A 23271-nucleotide genomic window follows, 5' to 3' on the forward strand; every position below is an offset into this window, starting at 1 on the left:
ATAAGAACAAGTATTTTATGTGGTTCGGTCTATGATCTATATCTACAGGATAAAGCTTAAATTGCTACATTATGCTTTGATTCCTTGATGAGTATACAATACAAAATGCTCTATTTATAGAGCTTACAGATGAAATATAACGGAAAATTTATATAAAGGAGAGTTGAAATTGAAGAAAATTAAAAAATGGTTACCCTAAATTGACAATTTTTAAAGTTTGGACACCATTTTTAAAAAATGATGAAAGATCAAGGGTCATAAATGAAGTTTTTCAATTCTAACTTGTATGTAGTTATCAAACTATTTTAAATTGACAGTTGAATTGGTAAAACCGTGAATCGATGGATTTTCGATTCGGTATTTAAATTATAATAGCTAGATATACAATAAAACTATTGAGGACAGATTGAATTGGTTTCCTTTTTTTATTTTATTTTATTTTGGAAGAAAAAAAAGTCAACAAAACTAACTAGATGAACCGAATTAATTGAACTGCTTATCTTATAAATCATAATTTGTTGTTATGGTGATTCAAACATAGAAGCTCAATTTTGAATAAAATTATAATTAACTTGTTATGGTAATTCACACTTAGAACCACAAAATTTGGAGTAATGAACTACATAACAACTAATCCACAAGAGCTTCTTTCCTAAAATATGATATCTTTTATACTTATTCGCATAAAACCAAAGCAAAATACAATAGAAAATACATTAAAAAAAAAAAAAATAGAAATACAACAAATCAACCAACAACTAGAACACCGCCAGCCACGCTCCGGTCCGACCACCACGTGCCGGTCAATGCATGTCCCCTCCTTTGCTCCGGCCGCAACTTCTAGTCCGGCACGTTATCTTCACTTTATGTATACAATCATCATATATACTATGTTGGGGTTATGCGAAAAACTTATAACTTCGAAATATTAAACAATAAGGCGCTAATAACCAAAAACACTCATAATCAAACATGATCTCTTGTTCATGATCAGGGGTAGAGAGAAGGCTAGTCAGAACAAGAGAGGGTGGGAGAGAGGGAGGCAAAGCGTTATTGGCATTTAATACAATTAGAAAGAGCATAAGCAACATCATTATCATCACCAAAAGTCTGCTAAACCTAATGCCACTCATTCTTTTTCCTACTCGATCGATCTCTTGGATTTTGTTAATTGATTGTTGAAGATGAACTGGTTATTTATAAGGAGTAAACCCTTTCTCATACATGGGTTTTTGGACCAATCATATTAAAATAAAGATATTTTAGTCTAAATATTAGTTCCTTTTTGCGAAAATATTTTTATATAAACCAATAAGTTTTGATTTTAATAAAGAGGCCCTTGAACTTTTGGCAACATATAGTGACTTTTGAGTTTATACACGCAAATTAGTAAAAATGTGCTTGTAAGTGCTCCCGTTAAGTCATATTTACAATTTAAAAGTCCCACTAAAAATTTAAAATTAACAAAATAGTAGTAAATTAAGAAGGTTATATTTCTACAAAGAGACATTTGTTAAATTATAAATGGAAAAATATTACTTATAACTTCTGATATTTCATCACTTTTAAAAAAAGGTACCCAACTTTAAAAATTGTCAATTTAAAGTATTCATCATTCAAGTTTTTCAATTTCAACTATCCGTTGCAATTTTCTATTAAATCCTATCAAAATTCATGAATTACCTCTGTATTTTTTTTTTTTTTTTAAAAATAATAATAATTTTTTTAAAAGATTCAGACATGGGTATTTTTACAAATTCTGTTAAATTCTAACCAATACCTAAATCCTAGCAATTTTTTTTTTCTTTTTTTTCCTAACAAAAAAAATGAGGGGTATTTTGAAAATTTTAGCATGATTTAACAGAAAATTGTACCAAAGGGTTGAAATTAAAAAAAAAAGAAAAGAAAAAAAGAAAGATGAATATCTAAATTGACACTTTTTAAAGTTTGGATACATATTTTCAAAATTATGAGTAGGCAAAAAGGTGTACTATCAAAATCCCAAACAAGATGCTCCACACTGTAGGAGCTCTGGCTTGGGGATCATGGCTGAGAGCAGAGGATCTTTCCAGAGGCCCGGAATCCTTCACACGAAATGAGACGGAGCATACGTCGTCCACGGAGGGGCCCGATGGAGGGAGGGCGTCGAGGAAGGCGGAAGTGACGAGAGACACTTAGAAGGAAAGAAACACCCACCCGGATATCTCGCAAAAAACGGCTCCTACCAAGCAGGATCCAGCAGGGGATAAAATCTTCCCTAATAGGGCTTCAAAATCCAATCAGGAAAGGAAAGGGGATTTGATTTCCCAAGATATGCCCGGAACTATGGAGAATGTTAACAAACGGATCTGCTTTAAATAGCCAACCCAAAGCTCCAGCTGTGGCAAGTTCTGAGGGCTCGAAGATTTTAAAAAATTTAGCGCCCACTTTTTCAAAAGGTGATCAAAGGGGTGGGCCTCTGGGCTGGGTTGCCAAACCAAGCAAACAGGGTCCTAAAGTCAAATGTGAGAAGCCCAACAAACTTGGGAAAAAGTACGTTCCCCGAGAAGCGAAAATTCTGGAATCTATTTTAGGGGAGTCTTCGTCTCCGAAGGTTACGGAAGGGACTAAAAAAGGAAAGGCTCTTAGTAGCCCCCCAAAAAGATGCAGTGCGGAGGGTGGGCGGTTAACACATTGGAGAAGGGTGGCGAGAGGGCAGAAGTTGGTACAGCAGGAAAATTTGATTTCTAATGTTCTACCGGAGAAAAGAAGTTTTGGGGACCTCTCAGGGTCATCTCTGGCTATTTCTCCACCGTGCAAAGAGAGAAGGTATGAGTTGGTGGACTTTTCTCTTCCAAATGTATTGGCGGAGGCTACGGAGCAGCCCCGCCAGTCGCCATGAGTCTCCTCTGTTGGAATTGTCAGGGACTCGGGCAATCCCTGACGGTTCGAGACCTTCGCCGTTTGGTGAAGGAAAAAAAGCCCACTTTTTTGTTTCTTATGGAAACAAAGACTAGTAATTCGCGGCTTCACTTTATTCGTAGAATGCTTGGGTATGAAGGAATGCTCACGGTGGATCCTACTGGGAGAAGTGGGGGTCTGGCTTTTATGTGGTTAAGGAATAACGAAACGGAGGTTATAAACTACTCTTCTCGGCACATTAGTGCTAAGATTAGTTTAGAAGGTTCTGGGTATTGGTGGAAATTCACAGGGTTTTATGGCCATCCGGATAGAAACCTGCGGGCTAAGTCATGGCAGCTGCTCTCACATTTAAGTATCGACTTACCGCAGGATTGGCTCTGCGCGGGGGATTTCAACGAGATAGCCGATTGGTCGGAGAAGGTGGGAGGGCAGCCCAGAAGTATACAACAGATGGAGTTATTTCGATCCACCTTGGCGGAATGCAATTTGGGGGACCTTGGATTTAAAGGTCCCAAGTTCACATGGAATAACCAGCGCCCATCTGCAGAATTCATCAAAGAGAGACTTGACAGAGCCTTAGCTACTCCTGGATTGTGTGAAAATTTTCCGGATATGGAAGTGGAGGTGTTGGCTTCCCGGAGTTCGGACCATAAGCCCCTGTGGATCCGTCTATACCCTGATTTATTTCAACGTAGGCTTTCTAAGTCTTTTAAATTTGAGGCCTGCTGGAATAAAGATGAAGAATGCTCTGCCATCATCAAATCTGCCTGGGAAGGACGGATGGAGGAGTCTGTCCATGAAGGCATCCTGGAGAAACTGGACAGGTGCAAACAAGCTCTCTTCGTGGAGTTCTGTGAAGTTCGGTTCAATTGGTAAGTCTATAAAGACTTTATCCAATAAACTAGAGCAGTTGCAGAAGAGGGAGGATTCGGGGAACTTAGGCCAGATTAAATCTCTCCAAGTCGAGATACAAAAGCTGATGGAGATGGAAGACCTATGGTGGAAACAGAGAGCTAAGAAAAGCTGGTACAAAGACGGGAATCAGAATACGAGATATTTCCATGCATGGGCTAACCAGAGAAGAAAGAATAATCACATCAGCAAAATAAGGGATGAGGCAGGCTCTGTATGGTCCTCGCAGGATGACATTGGTGAAGCTTTTTCCAATTATTTCCAGCAGCTGTTCTCAGCCTCGGGGTCCAGGGGAATTGATGAATGTATTGAGCGGGTGCAGCCTAGGGTCACCCCGGAAATGAATGAGAAACTTTTGTGTCCTTTCTCTTCGGAGGAAGTGGACAAGGCCCTCTCTCAAATGCAACCTCTTAAGGCTCCAGGTCTAGATGGGTTCGATGCTAGTTTCTATCAAAAACACTGGCCTGTTGTGGGTGAGGAAGTCAGGAAAATGGTCTTGAACTTTCGTAACTCGGGTGTTATGGTGCCCTCTGTCAATAATACACTGATTGCACTCATTCCCAAAACAACCCCTGCTGTTTCAGTCACGGAGTTTCGCCCTATAAGCCTATGCAATGTGTTATATAAACTCATTGCTAAGGTGCTTGCCAACCGATTGAAGAAGGTGCTTCCAGAGATTATCTCCTTGCAGCAAAGTGCTTTTGTGCCGGGGAGATTGATATCGGATAATGTTTTAGTGGCCTACGAAGCCCTTCATTCTATGAATTCACGGTTTAAGGGGAAGAAGGGTTATATGGCCATCAAATTATACATGAGCAAGGCTTATGACCGGGTTGAGTGAAACTATCTCGAGGCTATTATGAGGAGATTAGGGTTTGGGTATCAACGGATCCACCTGATTATGAAGTGTGTTACCTCAGTGACCTATAAAATTTTGGTGAATGGGAATTCTTATGGCCAAATTAATCCCACAAGCTAAGGGGGATAAGGCAAGGAGACCCCCTTTCTCCCTACCTATTCCTCCTGTGTGCTGAGGGTCTAAGTGCACTGCTGTAGAATGCTGAAAGTAATGGAAACTTGTCGGGTATTCCAATAGCTCCTCGTGGTACTAAGGTGAGCCATCTTTTCTTTGCCGATGATGCTTTACTATTTTGTAGGGCAAATTTTTTAGAATGGGGCAACGTGATGAAATTGGTCCAGCAGTATGAACAAGCCTCGGGACAGCAGATCAACACCTCTAAAACATCAATTTTTTTCAATATAAACACAAGGGGTGAGTTCAAGGGGTTGGTCTGTTCTTCTATGGGCATCTCTCCCACGGCGGGCTATGAGAAGTACTTGGGATTACCCTCTCTAGTTGGTAGATTAAAGAAGAAGGCTTTTGCTGATATAGTGAGTAGGGTAAGGCATAGGGTGGATGGTTGGAAGGAGAAACTTTTGTCCCAGGCAGGGAGGGGGGTGCTAATAAAGGCGGTATTGCAGGCAGTGCCCACTTATTTTATGGGAGTGTTCTTACTCCCGAAATCATTATGCCAGCAACTGAATTAGTTGATGAACAGATATTGGTGGGGTGCTCAAAATAAGGATAGTTTTACGTCTTGGATGAGCTGGGGAAGACTGGGTAGATCAAAACAAAGAGGAGGCTTGGTCTTCAGGGATGTTGGGGCTTTTAACTAGGCTTTATTAGCCAAGCAAGGATGGAGAGTCATGCAAAATCCACAGTCCTTGGTGGCAACGGTCCTGAAGGAAAAATATTTTCCTAAGGGCTCCTTCTGTCTGCCTCTCTTGGGAGAAACCCATCTTATGCATGGAGGAGCATTATGAAGGCGAAGGACCTTTTGGAGAGAGGATTGGTTTGGAGGGTTGGAAATGGAGAACAAATAGCTATTTGGGGGGATAGGTGGCTTCCAAACCCACCCTCTAACCAGGTGCATTCTTCGGTTGGCCAACTGGATAGGGGATCAAAAGTGTCTGCTTTGATAGATCACTCCACTGGTAAATGGGATTACCCTCTAATCCAATCCAGTTTCGTGAAATATGAAGCCGATATGATTTGTAGCCTACCTCTTAGGTCTCTCTCTCAACTGGACCGGTTAATTTGGTCAGGAACTAAACATGGGTGTTTTTCAGTTAAAATTGCATACCATATGGAGGTGACTAACTGATCCCAAGAAAGGGGGGAGAGTTCGAATGCCAATAAGCTGAAAGGTGTTTGGAAGAGGATCTGGAAGTTGGAAGTCCCTGCAGTGGTGAAGAACTTTGTTTGGAAGTTGGGGAACAATTTGCTCCCTACAAAGGAACTCTTGGTCCAGAAGCATATAGGTCAAGATCCCTACTGTCCTTTTTGCTTGAGCAATACGGAATCAACCAGTCACATTATTTGGGAGTGTCAATCTTCCAAGGGAGTTTGGCAGGAATATAGCAGGAGAGTTCAGAAGTTATCTATGCAGGTCAGTGATGGTTTTGATTTCCTTTTTCAGCTTTTCTCCAAATTAAAAGATGAGGCGATTGTGGAGGTAGTTACAGTGGCAAGGTTGATTTGGCATCGTCGGAATTCCTTTGTCTTTCGCAATGAGTTCTCTACCCCCAATCAGATTCTTAGTGTGCCAAAGGAGCATATGGAGTCTTACAAACAGTCTATAGAGAGGGAGACCCCTGATGGGAATTCAACTGAACCTCCGTGCACTCCACCGTCCCATGTTGGTTGGCATAGACCACCTTCTGGTTGGTTTAAATGTAATTGGGGGACAACCTTTTCAAAGGAAAATAACATGTGGGGTTTGGGAGTGGTTGTGCGTGATAGTGAGGGACTGGTGGTAGCAACGATGTTGAGCTCTGGCCTTTTTCCACAAGACTCTGATACTGCAGCAGCACTAGCAGTGTGGCGAGCAATTGGGTTTTGTAAGGAAATGGGATTCTCTCGGATGATCTTTGAAGGGGATGCTTTAGTGGTGGCCGGTCAAAGCTCTAAACTCTGATGCTATTTGCTGGAGTAGGTATGGTCATGTTATGGATGATTCCAGGATCCTGTTGAAAGAGTTTTCACAGGCTTCAGTGCAACATGTGAACCGAAGTGCCAATCGAGCAGCCCTTTTGTTAGCTAAGTATGCTTTGAGTTCTCCGTCTGATTTGTTTTGGGTGGAGGATGATCCTCCTCCTATTCAATTTGTAATCCTTGCTGAGCAAGGTTCTATTGCTTGATCAATAAGATTGCCTATTTTTCCTCAAAAAAAACAAAAAAACAAAAAAAAAAATATTAGTAAAGTTCTTCCATTATAAATTGTACGCATATAGTAATCACAATAATTTAAATTAACAGTTTAATTGGTAAAACCATGAATAGATTGGCTTTTCGATTCAGTATTTATATTATACTAGATAGATATACAATAAACTATTGATGACAGATTGAATTGGTGTTTCTTTTTCTTTTTTGGCAAAAAAAAAGGTCAACAAAACTGACTAGATGAACCGAATTAATGGAACTGCTTATCTTAGAAATCATAATTTGTACGTTGTTACGGTGATTCAAACTTAGAACCTCAATTTTGAATAACAATATAATTAACTTCTTGTTATGGTAATTCACACTCAGAACCACACAATTTGGAGTAATGAACTACATAATAACTACTAATCCACAAGAGCTTCTTTCGTAAATTATTCTTTACTTATACCTGTAATTATGATGATGACTGAATAAACGTTTTTCAATTTAAGAAGCTAGTCAATTTTCAATTAGAAATTTTGGTAATATATACTTAATTTGATATACTACAATAAATTGAAAAAAAAAAAATGAAGAAAATTTCATGGAACTTTACATATATATCTTGCCAAAAGAAAATGAAGTTCTAGAGAACCTTGATGCACTGAAAATTCTGAAAGCTTTTTATGTTGTGCATTTGTTATAACGATGAACTTGGTTTTAATATTAAAAAGAAAAATCTAGGTTTTAACCCACTTAATGTACGTGCGGCGACACTGTAATAAAATGGTAATAAGTAATATGCAATAAATCTTTTGATTTACCATAGACATGCACTAATTACAATAGAATTTAAAACTAAATGTCAATTATTTACTTAAGATTTTTCATAGATGTGGGATCTCATCAAAGAACAAGAAAGAATTCTTAGCTGCCCTAAAGTTCCCATGCATACTAGGTTTTTCATCATTACCAAAAGGGAAAACTACATTTTACCCGTCCCAAAATTTCACCCAAATTGTAATCTTGCTTTCGAAGTAAAAAAAAACTTGCAATGCACCTCAACCAAGTTTTAAAAATTTGCAATGTAGCCAATTCTTCCGAAAATATCCCTAAAAAAATCAATTTATCCCTAAAAAATCTTCTTTTTTTAAAAAAAAATAAAATGTTTTTTTAGAGATATTTTTTGAAGAATTGGCTACATTGCAAATTTTTTAAATCTTGGTTGGCATGCATTGTAAGTTTTTTCACTTTAGAAGCAAGATTGCAATTTGAGTGAAACTTTGAAGGGGTGAATGGTAGTTTTTCCGTACAAAAATTTGGTCCTCATCGACCAAGTTATTATTATTTCAAAGATGTGCACAGTTTTTAGGAGTAACTTATATTTTCTTTTGTGTGTATCTTGCCTTTTCACTTTAGGACATTTCAATAATAAAAACAAATTACATTTTTCGTAGAAAAAAAAAAAAAGAAAAAAAAAAACAATATAAGAAGACAAACATATGGGCCGGGAATAAGCTTGTTCCTTTTTACAAAGTAATAAACACAAACGTGTGTATATATAATATATATATATATATAATGATTGTTGCACAACTCTGGATTATGGTTCTAACTCTATATATAAATTTTATCAAAAAGAGAATTATAGTTCTAACTAGTGTTATAGGTTAGGATTTTGCTGGTACCCTTAACTATACGGAGCCTAATTTTCTCTCTAATGAGTTAAGATTGCTTGATTGGCCTAATTATCCTGAAAAATCTTTACGATTCAATTTTTGTAAAAAGAACATTGTTGAGTTAAGTTCGTGTTACAGGCACCTCAAAGGATTAGAGGGAGTACCGGTACAATTACTGTTTTTAATATTTATTTGGTTTCAATTACATTGTAAACTTCTTCTTTCAAAGTTCAAACTAATTTGTCTTCTTTTATCTAAACAGAATTTCCAAAACATGACAAGTATGGATTTCCTTGGTTGTAAATTCCTTAAAAAAAATTCCAGATCTTTCAAGGATCCCAAATTTAGTGAGATTGATTCTTGATGATTGTGGAGGTTTAGTTGAGGTTCATTGTTATGTTGGATTTCTTGGTAAGCTCGTTTATTTGAGTCTTAACGATTGCTCTAATATTCCGAGTTTGAGATCTCTAGAGTCACTTCTCCTTGGGGGCTGCTCAAGGCTTAAGAAATTTCCTGAAATTGAGTATCGAATTGAATGTTTAGAAAACATCGAATTTCAAGATACTGGTATAGAGGAACTACCTTCATCCATTGAGTACTTTGTTAGGGTTAAAGATTTAGATCTAAGCAGTTGCACAAACCTTATGGATCTTCCAGATAACATTTTCCAGTTTCAACATTTAGAGCAACTTTCTTTCAATGGTTGTACTGGTATAAAAGAGCTGCCTTCGATCATCTATTGGGTGCCTGGGCAAGATTGAAATATTAGATCTAAGCGGTTGCGAAAACCTTAAGAGTCTCCCAGGTAACAATGTTCTATCAGAATCAGATTTCTTGATTCAACATGATTGCCCATTGGGTTTGGTTATAGTCGTAATTTACCTGGCTCAGATCATGTATGGTTGAATTTCCATGGTTCATACCAATCTCAGCTGAAGATGGATAATCTTCTGAGTTAGATTTATATGCGAGTGTAAAGATACAGAATCAGTGATTTTTAGAACTTGCGGATACCATCAAAAACATATATAAGAAGATGAAGCGATAGATTTAATTGATGATATTGAAGATGATGGAGACCATGTTTGTTGGAGATGATTTCAGGTTGGTAGCCTCTGCCTCTGTATTATGCTCATCCATTCTTCTCTGCTTGTTGATCAGTTAGGGACTGACTGACGATGGCGTTTATTTAGGTAACTTTCACATTCAAATTCACATTCGCATTATGGGACAAAAAATTTCTAGTTTAATTAGCATCTGCAGACTAATCACCAACGGTATAATTAATCAAGCAAATTTGGAGCAAAATTGTTATGATATGCTTCAAATTACTTCTAGCCATCTAGGCTTATTGAAGAATTTTCTTTTGCTCTGGGTTTGTGTGTTTTGCAGGGGACTTGCAAAATCTAGCAGGAGAGTCGCATGCTGCAACTTCCACTTCAGATGTCATGTTAGTGGTTTTATTCTTCATAGTCTCTCTTTATAATTATTTTTTTTTTAAGTGTTTAAGGTTAAATTATCCAAGCTATTATAATTGAATTGTGTGGCAAGGAATTGACTTGCAATTCTTAGTTAAATGTTTAGCAACTTTACATCTTATAGTCAGTCTCTATTTGTCATGGGGGAAGCCGCCTAAATGAGACTCAAATTATAATTGTTAATGACTTGCATCTCTTTTTATTTTTTATTTTTTTATTTTTTTTATTGATGTACTTTGCTAAGGCACTTCTTAATCATGGCCATGCTCTTTTGTAATATTGGAATTAACCCGATTCAAAGATCAAGTTAGAATTTGTTTTCACAAATTTGCTTCTTTTTTCTGTCTTTCTTTCTATTTTTGTATATTCTTTTAATTTAAGCAACAACTACAAAGAGAAAAGGAGTTGTTCTGAAATAAAAGCTTGATTACAGTGTCACTAGGAATAAATGGAGAAGGGATCATTATCTATATCAATTAACCAACGAATTCCATGACCATTTATATCTAATTATATATAGAAAAGCACAATTGCTAAGCCATGAAAGACTGTTTTTTCATTCCTTAATTGAAGGAATTAATATAAGTGTTGTAGATGCTCAGCCCATGTTGAACTAGAGGAGGGCTAGCTAGAGATCTTTTCATCAACCCCCTATTGCTTGGCCAACTCTCTCAATCTAATTTCATGTTGGAGTTGAATTTGCAGGGTACTCTTACCAAACAATCCATGGCTATCTCATTAGGCGGGCTCGGAATCAACTACTGCTGTTGTTTGAGTTTCTGGAAATTCTCGGCACTGTTCTCCGCTTCTCTTTCAAGAGTCAAAAATATTTATGAGATTTAATGCGGAATTTATGATTCTTACCGACTATGATATGTACATGGCTGTGAATATTTTCATTTTTTGGTTTAAATAAAAAAGTGTTGTATGATATGAAGAATGAAATTCTTCGATTGAAGTTGGTACTTTCGGATTTGCATGTTGTTCATGTGTTACAATAGCCTTTTGTATTGGATTGATAAGTACAAGGCTATTGGGATTCATGTTCAAAATGGATGACATTTTGGAAGCATCACTATTTCGTGACGTAAAATTTTATGAAGCTTATGTATCAAACGTCATTATTTTGTGACACCTAATGTATAAAGCACGTTAAAGTTTTATGACATTTTCTGTGTAAATGTCACAAAATTATGTCGTTTACACAATAAACATCATAAACATTCCACATACAATTTAAGTCATTTAATTGCTAAACAATGTAAATTTTCTTTTAAACAAAAAATGGTTATTATATGAAATTTCCCCCTTTTTTAAATCTGTTTTCACCTCATAAAACATCTGTAAAATAACTTAATCGAAAACAAAATCATATATATAGGCAAAATACTATTATTAGATTGCTAACAAATACCTTCAAACAATGTTTCAACTACATCCAAAACAAAACCATACACAATTTTATATACGCTATTGAAATTGCCATTATTTCAAAATAAGCAAACACCTAAAGCAATGTACTCATAGTACCAGTACTTCCTTAATTACAAAAAACCTAAAAAAAAAAAACCAAAACATCATATTGTTTCGCTGGACGTCCTGTTGTATATCAACCTTGTTCTGCACCAATAAAATTCAAAAGTTGCTCTAAATCCTACAGTCAGGGGAAAAAAATGTTAGGGTCATCCACATAGTAGGAAAATAAATCAATACTAATCAAAACAATATATGCTTGTGAAAACAGGAAAACAATATTAGCGGTGTTAACATGGAATAATGCCTTTGTTTTCTTAAAATCCTACATAGATTCGTCCTTAAGGCCCCAGACGAAACAATAATTTAGCTATTTCATGTAACAAAGGAGAGATGATTGAATCATCGATCCAGTATGATTCAAGACAAAGAACAATCATCCAAAGGAAGGAGATTGAAGAGGACCTTGCCCATAAAATGAAGCAAATATTTGCTTTTGCAGTAAGCTGTAATTGGTTTATCTCTGTAAAATAATAGATAATCTATACTAAAAGAATATAATATAATTAAGTGCAGGTAAAATAAGGATAAGGAGATGATTAACTAGGATGACAAGAAATGAATTAATAAACAAGCAATTCACTGGTGTAAAATGAAGGTAGACAACATAAGAAAGATTCAGCTAACATGGTTTTGTCATGCATAGGCAATGAAGATAAGTGACTGCAACAATAAGAAGTGTTTTGCTTCAAGCCAAATGCAATAGACCAAAACAAGGAAGGTCAATAAGAAAATAGTGAAAGAAAGCGTAATAGCCTACATTTCAATAGACATGGCACTGAAGAAAGCTGAATGTGGCCAGGGGCTTGGGTAGCAGACCCCAACCGACTCTGATGAAACTTGGTTGAGTTCGATCAATTGCATCTTGTGAAGTCAGTCATCGAGAAAGGAGATTTCGGTCTCGATTAGTTTACAAGATTGAATGGCCCATTCTCCTCCATCCCCTCGATTCGATTGTTTTCCAAGAATGTTGAGCCGGGTATGTAAGCCATGTATCTGGGAGGAACCTAAAAGAAGGGCTTTCGGTTTTTTGTACCCTGTTTTGGTCTTGTAGCTATTACTATCAAAATGATGCATCTGATCTATGTTTGACTTCATCGATTCCGAAAAAAAAAATAAAAAAAGGCCAAAACAAAAACCAAAAAAAAAAGAAGAAAAGGTTAATGCAATATTGATCACCCAAAAGTCTCCTGGTACTAGCAGTTGCTCCAACTAAAGTAGTGGTTAAAAAATTTAAATGCCTGCAAACTCTGTTATCTGAGACATGTCTGCAGAAACTCTAAGGGAGAGAAAGAAGGATTATAAAAATTGAAACAGAAGCCAATCCAGTATGATTCAAGACGAAGATTCCCATTATTTCCCAAAAAATGAAGGTTGGTAATGAGCTAAGAAAAGATGTTACTTAGTTGACAGCACCAATCTAGAGAAAAAAATACAGACACACACACACACACACACACACATATATATATATTCACCTCGTTTCAAACATTCGGATAAGTAGTTGAAACCTATATGCTAAATCCCCAAACTTGATAAGTGGTAGAAAAGATACCATATATTCTAAATCCCCAAACTTCCAAGCACATTCATTAGCTTCATTCTAATCTATCAAAATCTATTCGCTAGAATTTGAGACTATTTACAATAAAACCAGGCTTGCAAAACATAAAACACAACAACCCAACAAGCCATGTAGATAACAAACTTGCTTAAGTAGGGAAGCAACCAAAAATTCGTAAAATAAGTGCAACTAAATATTGTTACTAATTAACACACCTTCTGATTTATCTTTCGCCGTCATCTCCCGCTTGATCATTGTCATCGACTGCAATTGGGTGTTCACCTATAACAAGAGCGGAATCATAATGTTAATGACTTTACGCCAATTAATAAGTATTGTGTTATATTACGTCACATGACATTTAAACTCAGCAATTCCTAGTTTAGAAATGAAACCAAAATAAAACATCACCTGCTCCAGTACCCACGGATGATTTGGGCATCACAGGTGGAGTGAAAGAAAATATGATAGGATGGAAAACTTAAAGACAAATAGTAGAATAATAGAATAAAGACAAGAGAATTTTATGTAAGAAAGAGAAAGAAAGAGAGAGTGGAAGAGAGAAAGCGGAAGCTTATAATAGACTACATTGTGCTTCTTTATTGCTTAATTGTTTACAATACAGAAGTCCCTATTTATAGGGTGTAAAGTAAATACAAATATGGTAATCAAATTCTCATCAAATATAGTAATTAAATCCCCATAATTTGATTACAACACACCATCAATGTAGAATATTACAATATCAATCAAATATGGAATATATGGAAAGTATATTATACTTTCCATATATTCTAACCCTTCATATCTTCTAACATCCCCCTTCAAACTCAAGGTGAAAGATTCTGGAATCTTGAGTTTGCAATAAATGCTTATTCTTCTTCTTTTGGAGATGACAACGATCAACGACAGTCAACGACGATGAATGAAGGAAGTCGGCGACGGTGAAGATGCGCCTTAAATATCAATGGGCCAACTATGGGCCAAAGAAAGTAAAAAGAAAAGAAAAAAAAAAGATTGGGCCAACTACAGGCCAAAAAGAAAAGGTGAGCCAACTATGGGCTAAATAAGGCATGATATCACTTTTCAAATGCCAAAATAAAATGGGCCAACTATGGGCCAAAGAAAGTGAAAAGAAAAGAAAGATTGGGCCAAAAGAAAGTGAGCCAACTATGGGCTGAAATTGGCATGGGTTTTAGAGAATACCTCAAATGCCAAAAGAAAAGAGAGATGGGGCCAACTATGGGCCAAAAGAAAATGAGCCAACTATGTACAAGAATAATATGGGCAACTTGACCTCTTTTGATTTTTTTTTTTTTTTTTTTTTTTTTCACTTCTATTTTCTTCTTCTTTTTCTTTTTCTCTTTTTTTTTTTTTCTCATTTTTTTTTTCATCTTCCCGAGACTACCCATTGGGCATTAACTGCCAAAACTACATCTTTTTTTTTTTTTTCTCTCCTGAACAACAACCAAAGTAGCAACAATCATTTTACCAGATAACTGCTACAAGAATTCGCAGGAATAAAAGCAGATACGAGCACAACCTTGAAGGGGACGGTGGGACTGATGGACGGCCGGCAAAGGGGCGGTAAGATGGTGACTGCGAGGGTGAGGAGAAGCTCTACTTGCGACGGGCCATGGATGACCGGAGGAAGAGGCGCCAACGTTGGGCCTGCACAACCGAAGGAGAAGGTGCCGAATCTGAGAAGTGGACGGCGGCAGAGAGACCGATCCCGGCTGTGAAGTGCGAAACTCGGCTGGGTTTGTCGGAGATCAACAGTAACAAAGCAAGATCTGACGCATGCTGTGTATGAGAGAAGCAATATCTTATGCTTGCTGTGTATGAAAGATTAAGAACAAGACAAGGGTTTTGGATTGTAGGAGACACAGGTGGCGTGGGTTGGAGTAAAGCTTATCTCCAACTCACGCGCACAACTTGTTTGAAGAAGAAGAAAAAAAAAGAAAAAGAAAACACAAACCAAAAGAAAATGAAGAAAAACAAAAAAGAAGAAAAAACAGGTTCTGCTGTTCTGCCGTAAAAAAAAAAAAAAAAAAAAACAAAAAAAAAAAGGAAAAACAAAACAAAGAGAAGCAAAAATAGATTCTGCTGTGGAGTGAGATTTTTTTTTTTTTTTTTTGGAATAAAAAAAAAAAAAGAACAACAATACAAAAAGAAAAGACATATGCGGGGAGAGGAGATTTTTTTTTTTTTGTCAATCATACACAAAATTTATGGTGAGGAGATCTGCAAAATAATGACTATCAAGAGAAAAATGAAATATAAGAAAACAAAAAAAAAAATTCACAAGACCATTAGATGAAACATTGGCGTTAGCCTATAGCTCTGATACCATGAAAGAAAATATGATAGGATGGAAAACTTAAAGACAAATAGTAGAATAATAGAATAAAGACAAGAGAATTTTATGTAAGAAAGAGAAAGAAAGAGAGAGAGGAAGAAAGAAAGCGGAAGCTTATAATAGACTACATTGTGCTTCTTTATTGCTTAATTGTTTACAATACAGAAGTCCCTATTTATAGGGTGTAAAGTAAATACAAATATGGTAATCAAATTCTCATCAAATATAGTAATTAAATCCCCATAATTTGATTACAACACACCATCAATGTAGAATATTACAATATCAATCAAATATGGAATATATGGAAAGTATATTATACTTTCCATATATTCTAGCCCTTCATATCTTCTAACATGGAGAAGTTGAGTTTGGAATAATGTTTAGCGCATTGTCCCTATGCGCATTCCCTTCCACAAGCATGGCAAGAAGCTATCTCATTTGAGTCATCTCACTCTCTTGCTTCTCATGCGCCATTTGTATCTACGTAACTGGAGCTTTCAGTTGATTAACTTCACTTACAAGTTCAGGATCTTGGGAAGCCGATGTTGATGCCCTACACGAACTGCTCCTGGATCTATCCAGTGTTGGCCCCAATCCCAATCCACGAACACACCCAGGATTTTCAAGGCCCATTACCTGCCCGTACACATCCTTTGGGGACCACGGTATTATGCCATGTGTACATGATCTAGATGTTGGAGTATCCTACTACATGAGTTCCTTCATCTTATCCTATAATTAAGTTCAAACTTATCGTCTATTTAGATCAATTATACGAGACAAAATGATATAAAAAATAAAGGATGCGTATAAACTTTAAGAAATCATAATATAACATTTGCACTTTAGATTTTTTCCTTGGCCTTATCATTGATGGGGTGTCATCACTTTTTGTGTGAGTTTATATAAACAGTTCGCCCGTTGTGGGGGTATACCCTACCTTTGTCTCCTACAATATTAGAATTTTTGTACAGAACCTATCAAACAATGTATCTTGAAATACCCAAAGTACATACCCGCTCATCAACAACTTGGGCAATGCTTTTCAACCCCAAGGTGTGCGAAAATTCCTGCATGCCACGTCTTTGCCTATTCTTCTCGGGTCTTTCCTATACATTTGCATTATTATCAATATTGTGATAAATATATGTATGTAAAACATTTAATACGGTAATGGTCATGTGTTATTACCCAATCTTTATCGGTTAGCCATGTTTCAATTATGGCCACTATGCCATCCGCATCTTATAGGTGGATGTTCAGCGTGGTTTGCAACACATCTTCAAGTTTTTCACCCTGCTTGAGTTGCAGAGATTGCTTCAAGGTGTGCTTGAAATCTTTTTTTTTCATTCCAAAATCCTTGAAAGGCAATATCTAAAACTCTTTCCATAGGTACACCGAGCTCCACATAGAATTTTTTCTGCATAAAAGTTAGAATTGCATATCATTAAATATTTTGCCACTAATAAGTTTAACAATGATTACAAAGTAAAAATTAAAAAAAAAAATAAAATAAAAAAAAAATAAAAAAAAATCTCAAAACATGCACCCTGCCATAAGAGCATCCATGATATCTTGTTTTTGTTGTGTTGGTACCTTCCTCCAATCGCGTGTGAAAATCACAAAGTTTCCCAGTTCTGATGATCAACTTCGCACTAAGTCTACGAAATTTCAATCCTGTGGTGCCTACAGGCACACCAAGCCTATTACACCGCAATACCACCTTCTGGGATGCGCCAAACATCCGTAGGTAAAGGGACTTTCCTTGAAGTTATTACCTTTTATGTTGGCTACTGTTTTTTTTTTTTTTTTTTGGGATAAATCTTTCCTTTCGAGGCACACCTGGAGGATTTGGTCAACAAGGAAGCTGCAGAGAAGTCTAATGCTACAAAAGAAGCTTTCTTAGCAAAGCTTGCTCTTGATGCCAAGAAGAACACTAACAAAGGAGATATACGAGGGTCGGGAAATTAAATCAAAGGATAAAAAGAAGAAAAAGGTTCATAGAAAGGCTATAAAGGTTTTGAGGTTTGTATCACTAGTTTTGTTCTGTTTCTTTTTACTATAGCAAATGTTGTCTTGTATATAAAATGTATTATATAAAGTAACGTCATAATAATATTCAATTCCTATATTGTAACCAGCAAGGGGTAGTGAGGAGCAGCATCCTACCAGTGTGCCTTTTGTTGGTTCAAGTGAGCTGCAGCATTGCAGTCAATCTGGATCAGTCCTAGACTTCCGGAAACTTTCATACAGAGAGACGGCAACCAGTGAGAAGAATGAGAGAGAGAGAGAGTTTTAGGCTTAAAGATCCTATGTTTTCCTCACCATTTTATTTGGTGTTTTTTAGCCAACGTGTTAGTGTTTTATTGGAGGCTGTGAAAATGTTGTTTTGCGGTAGGTCCGGATGGTAGGTTTTCTCTTTAAGTATTATTAAGTTTTTAAAGTTAAACATCACATAGGGAATTACCTCTATTATTATCAAATACGGAGAATCAAGCATGTGCCTTGCAAAATTTTTCCTTTGAAATTAATACTACATAAATGTACAAGATGACCAACAAGTTTGAGGCCATAAACGCCACTGTGGATAGCTATCTTCTATGGGGTTAAATGTTGTGAGAAACGCCACTATCAACCAAAGCACTCGTTTGTCATGGACCTTTGCACACAAAATGTTATCACTATGTGTGAGCCAGTTGACCCGTGGTGTCGTCCACAAATGGCCACTCTGGAATACCCTTAAAAAAAAAAAAAAAAAAAAAAAAAAAAAAAAAAAAAAAAAAAACTCGTACGTCAAAAAATTGTTAAGAGGATTCCTAATGACTTAGTCATTTTGAAGTTTTAGTTAGAATAGTTAATCATTCCTCTAAAACCCTCCCCCATTAAATTATGCACAAAAAGAAAAATGCAAAATGCATTGGTGAACATGTTTCATATTACCAACTTGATTCTTTCTTTGATTGAGGCATCCTTCGATGGTAAATATTGCTATAACCATATCGGACAGTACTAAATTTTTACTACATATTGCGACATGCTTACTTGCTATTATTAATTTTTTTTTTTTTTTTGAAAAAATTAAAACCTGTCAAAAAATCGGCCCAAATTAAAGAGTTGTTTTCAAACTGCCAGTTATAAACATGATAACCGCTAACCAGCGATTATAAAAATAACCGCTAACCGCCTAGGCGGAGGCGGTTGTTAAAATTCAATAACTGCCTCAGGCGGTTGCGGTTAGCGATTTTAGCCAATAACCTTTAATCGTAACCGCTTGTACAGTCCTACTCTTATGTGGCAATTGCTACATCAATTAATAGCTTTAAAATATTAATTAGAGGAGAGTCCACATAAGTTTACATAACCCCCTCAAATATAATCAGACAATGTCATCTTAAACTTTCAATTGTGACAATGCCTCCCAAACTACTAAAAATTGTCAATGTCCTCCAACGTCGAAAATACCCGTAATAAAATTTTAATTATGGATAAGGATGATGGAGAGGAATTTAAATAGCACAAGTGAGAAGCAACCAAGCAAGCACCATTCATTATCTCTAGCTTTCAGTCGCTAATTAAGGAATTTCTTGGCTGTGGCAAACGTGGTGTCTAAAGTCATGCTTAATTAGGGAGTTGTAAGGATAGATAATTTCTTTAGATTTTCTAAGATAATAATACCGCAGTAAAATCCATAAAATTTGAACAATCAAAGTGTTAAGATCTTGTTATCTTAATATTTAGAGTAATGCTATATATAAGAATTTTATCCCTCATTTTTATCCACATAAGAGATGTAATTTTTAAAATTACCATTCGATCAATTGTAATTTTAAAAGCCACGTTACTTTTGAATATATAACTCTAACAAATGAGAAGAGAAAGAAAAAATATAAACTAAAGATGAAACCCTATGCGGAATTATTTGATTGGTTGATACATGAGATGACAGAAAACCATTGAAAACTCTTTTTGAGAAAGCTTTTTACTTTTTTAGCGCCAAAAAAAAAAAAAAAACATTAATTAACAAACAATTCTAAATACAAAGCACTCAAAACTATTTTTACTTTTATATCACATCGTTACATTCTTTCAACTAAAAAGCACAAAGCACAGTTTCTTCTTATGTAAGCAGGCAGGATCAATACTATTGGAAGAATGGTTCCAATATAATATATGCTCCCATACTAGGCAAGTGTTTCGTGCTGCAGGCTTAATACCTGTCCAATACAAGCATATAAGCATCATAAGAACCTTGAAAGCAACAAGCTTTGGATCCCAAAGAAATTGATTAAGTGGCTGTGTGTGTGTGTGTGTTGTAGTCCTCTGGTGCCTAGGGCTAGAAGTCCATATCTACCTTGGGTCTCAAGTATTTCAATTCTAGTAGTTGTATATTTCAATAAGAGTACCTCTTTAAGATGTCTCAGTGTTGGAGTCTCTGAGTCAGTACAGGTTTTGAAGTCTTTGAGTTTGTTTTGCAGTAGGAGAAAATTGTTAGGGTTGTAAGTATATTTAAATATTGTTCTAGAGCTAATAAAATATAGAGAGAAGTTTATTCCAAACATATGTTTGAAGGAGGTCCAGGTTCCCTCTAATATAACCTATCTAAATTATCCCTTTACGAACTTGATATTCAGATTCGTCACAGAGAGTGTGTGAGAGAGAGAGAGAGAGACTAACCATGAAACCAACACAGGAGTAGTTTAGAACCAAAAGTGTGTAAGCAAAGTTCAAACTTGACAGGACCCATAGTTGGAGGTAGAGCTTGCTGACACCTGTAAATGACTGCTTGGACAGAAACAAAATAGTAAAGACAAAGAATAACAAAGCACAAGGGGAATAAGGGAGGATTGATCAATACCTCTTGAACCAGCAATCATCAATGCTGACTGAACAAAGAAGATGATGTACCCAGATATAATCCCTGTAATTTGCTGAGACAAGAAGGAAAAGAAAGAGGTAAATTGGTGTAGAAGTTGAAATTGAAGATGAAAAAAGGTTTACAGTTCCATTAATAAACACAAGAATTCAAGAAACCCACAAAATGGCTTTTGGTACAAAATTAACAAATCTAAATACAAATCCAAAATATCTATTAAAAAAAATACAAATGCAAATAGCCATATACAAACAAATCCAAAACCAAAACATTACAAATCCAAAGAACCAAATACAAACAAATCCAAAACAAAAACATTACAAATCCAAATACAAATCCAAATAACTAAATACAAATCCAAAACCAAAACATTACAAATCCAAATAACCAAATAGAAACAAATCCAAAACCAAAACATTACAAATCCAAATACAATTCCAAAACATTACAAATCCAAATAACCAAATTCAAACAAATTTTTAATATATAAAAATTTTATATATTTATTATAAGAGTAGGCAGTTAGCGGTAACTAACTGCCTCCGCCTACCTCTAAAATCGCTAACCGCCTAGGCGGTTATACGGTTATGAAGTTAGCGGTTAGCGGTTGCAGAGAGGTTATAACCACCCCGTTTTTACAAGCCTACATAAGATGCCACATTAGTTTGTAAAAGAATTATAAAAGAATTATAGTGAAATTGGTTTTATCTCTAACATTTTCTATAAAGTATATATATCAATCTAGAATTTCACATTTATTACAAGTCCAATATTAAATAAAATCTTATCAAAAAAGTGAAAACAAATCATTGTGCTAAAATTATCTGATTAAGGAAGTCCCACTTCTATATATAATATGATCGATCAACATCAACACATATTTTGAAAAACTAAAACTTCACAGCAACTAGAAGTCTTATTCCAAGAAGCTGGTTGCAAACGTTATCATGTATAAATTTGGTTGAAAAGAGAGAATCAACTTTCCATTTTATATCCTTTTATTAATAGACGTAGAAATTTTACAAAATCAATTTCAAAGTTAAAAACATGTCCTTCCAACATTTATGTTACTCGTTGTGGGTTTCCATCAAGGTCCTCTAGTATTATTTATCATTGCTGATGAATTTATGCCACAAAAATTCATAACGCAAAATACTATAACAACACAACCAAGACCCCCAAATAAAGCAATATTAATTTCAAAAAGTAAAATAATCGGCTTTGAATCTCCCCCTCCCCTCCCTAGCTCGAAGCAAAAATTCAGTTGTAATGAAATATAAAATCCACATCTTAATTACAAAATAAGTGTATAAATAAATCAAGCATTTACATTATTATAGCCCAAGTGACTGCCCTGCGCAAACAAGCTCGCTCAATGGTCAAATGCTGAATATGTCCCACGCATTCACGCATGGAACCCCATTTGTCAATGAATAATGATTCAATGCCACCTAAATATACAACTTTTCACCACCTTGCTTATGTGGTAAGGTGGTCCCCCACTACTTTTTGAATTTTTTTATTTTTTAAAAATAAATTAAAGTGGGGGACCACCTTGCCACATAGACAAGGTGGTGAAAAGTTGTATATTTAGGTGGTAGTGAATCATTACTCTTTGTCAATTGCACCAAAAGATCCGAAAAATGGCATGATTAAGTGGGCAAATCAAGAACTAACAATTAACCCTCTGAACCCACTCCATTTGTCAATTGCACCAAAAGATCCGAAAAATGGCATGATTAAGTGGGCAAATCAAGAACTAACAATTAACCCTCTGAACCCACTCCATTCAACAATTAGCAAGCAATTCTGACACCCCAAACAAAATTAACAAGCATTATGGGGTACTTTGAGAAAAAAGTGAAAAGAACCTGGCTGGTTTAAGTTCTGGGGGTGATTTGATTAGTGTTTTTGTGATTCATGTACCCAACCGCTGTTTCCTCCACATCTGAAATTCTAATGCCCAAGGTTGAAGAATGCCTCTTTTGTTGCGAGTACCAATTGGATTCCAAGTTGCCATCATCATCATCATCATGTCTCTTTGAAAGTTAAATTCCATCCATTAAAGCTATTGCTTTCTCTTCATATAGTTGTTGTAGATGGAATCCACAACTTTTAAAGAACACTGAATCTGAAGGTTCACTAGTCAAAATACCCTCACATAAAAATTTAACTTGAAGATTATTTGTCTTTAGCTGAGAATGGTGTGAACCTTGGTAATGCAACCATACATGATCTGAGTCGGTTAAATTATACATAGGACGAGACCTATGAGTATAGATTTTTTTACCATCAATGATGACTTCAACGCCAATAACAAAAGGATCCTCATTTTGTACATGCTCTTTGAAACCAATCACGGCAGAGAAAGCAAATCCAGTATTCTCCGAATCCAAATGTACAGCCTCATTGATATTTATTTCAAAAGAATTAGTATTTGCAACCTCTTTACGATGGCTAAAGCAATCTGGAATCTTGTTTCCCGAAAATACACAGCCATATTCACGGTCCTTATGATGTACCTGTTATACAGATATGAAAATTTTCAATGATACCACCTACAAATCAAGGCACACACTAAGAGCATTCACGCAACTTCTCTTTAATTTTTCTTAAATTTAGGGAACAAACTTACTTTTTAATTCCTTATCCAAATATACTCCACAAATAACTTCCCTCATATTTCCCAATATCAATTAAATATTCTTTCTTTACAAAATAACAGTTCCTATCTACCCTCACATTTTTTTATAAAATTCCG

At 35.8% G+C, this 23271-nt stretch overlaps 2 long non-coding RNA genes across 2 annotated transcripts; both read right to left on the reverse strand.

Moving 5' to 3' along the window:
- Positions 1 to 11642: 11642 nt before the first annotated feature.
- On the reverse strand, positions 11643 to 13728 carry LOC133874513 (uncharacterized). Its single transcript, XR_009901310.1, has 3 exons — positions 13687 to 13728; positions 13491 to 13557; positions 11643 to 11832 (listed from the first exon to the last, which is right to left on the reverse strand). It is a non-coding gene; the product is annotated as an uncharacterized LOC133874513 (long non-coding RNA).
- A 5910-nt stretch (positions 13729 to 19638) lies between these two features.
- Positions 19639 to 23089, reverse strand: LOC133876447 (uncharacterized). The gene is made up of 4 exons (XR_009901538.1): positions 22382 to 23089; positions 20493 to 20555; positions 20312 to 20416; positions 19639 to 19851 (listed from the first exon to the last, which is right to left on the reverse strand). It is a non-coding gene; the product is annotated as an uncharacterized LOC133876447 (long non-coding RNA).
- Positions 23090 to 23271: the final 182 nt, after the last annotated feature.

The sequence above is a fragment of the Alnus glutinosa genome, chromosome 8 (assembly GCF_958979055.1).
Source record: "Alnus glutinosa chromosome 8, dhAlnGlut1.1, whole genome shotgun sequence".
Classification (NCBI taxonomy): domain Eukaryota; kingdom Viridiplantae; phylum Streptophyta; class Magnoliopsida; order Fagales; family Betulaceae; genus Alnus; species Alnus glutinosa.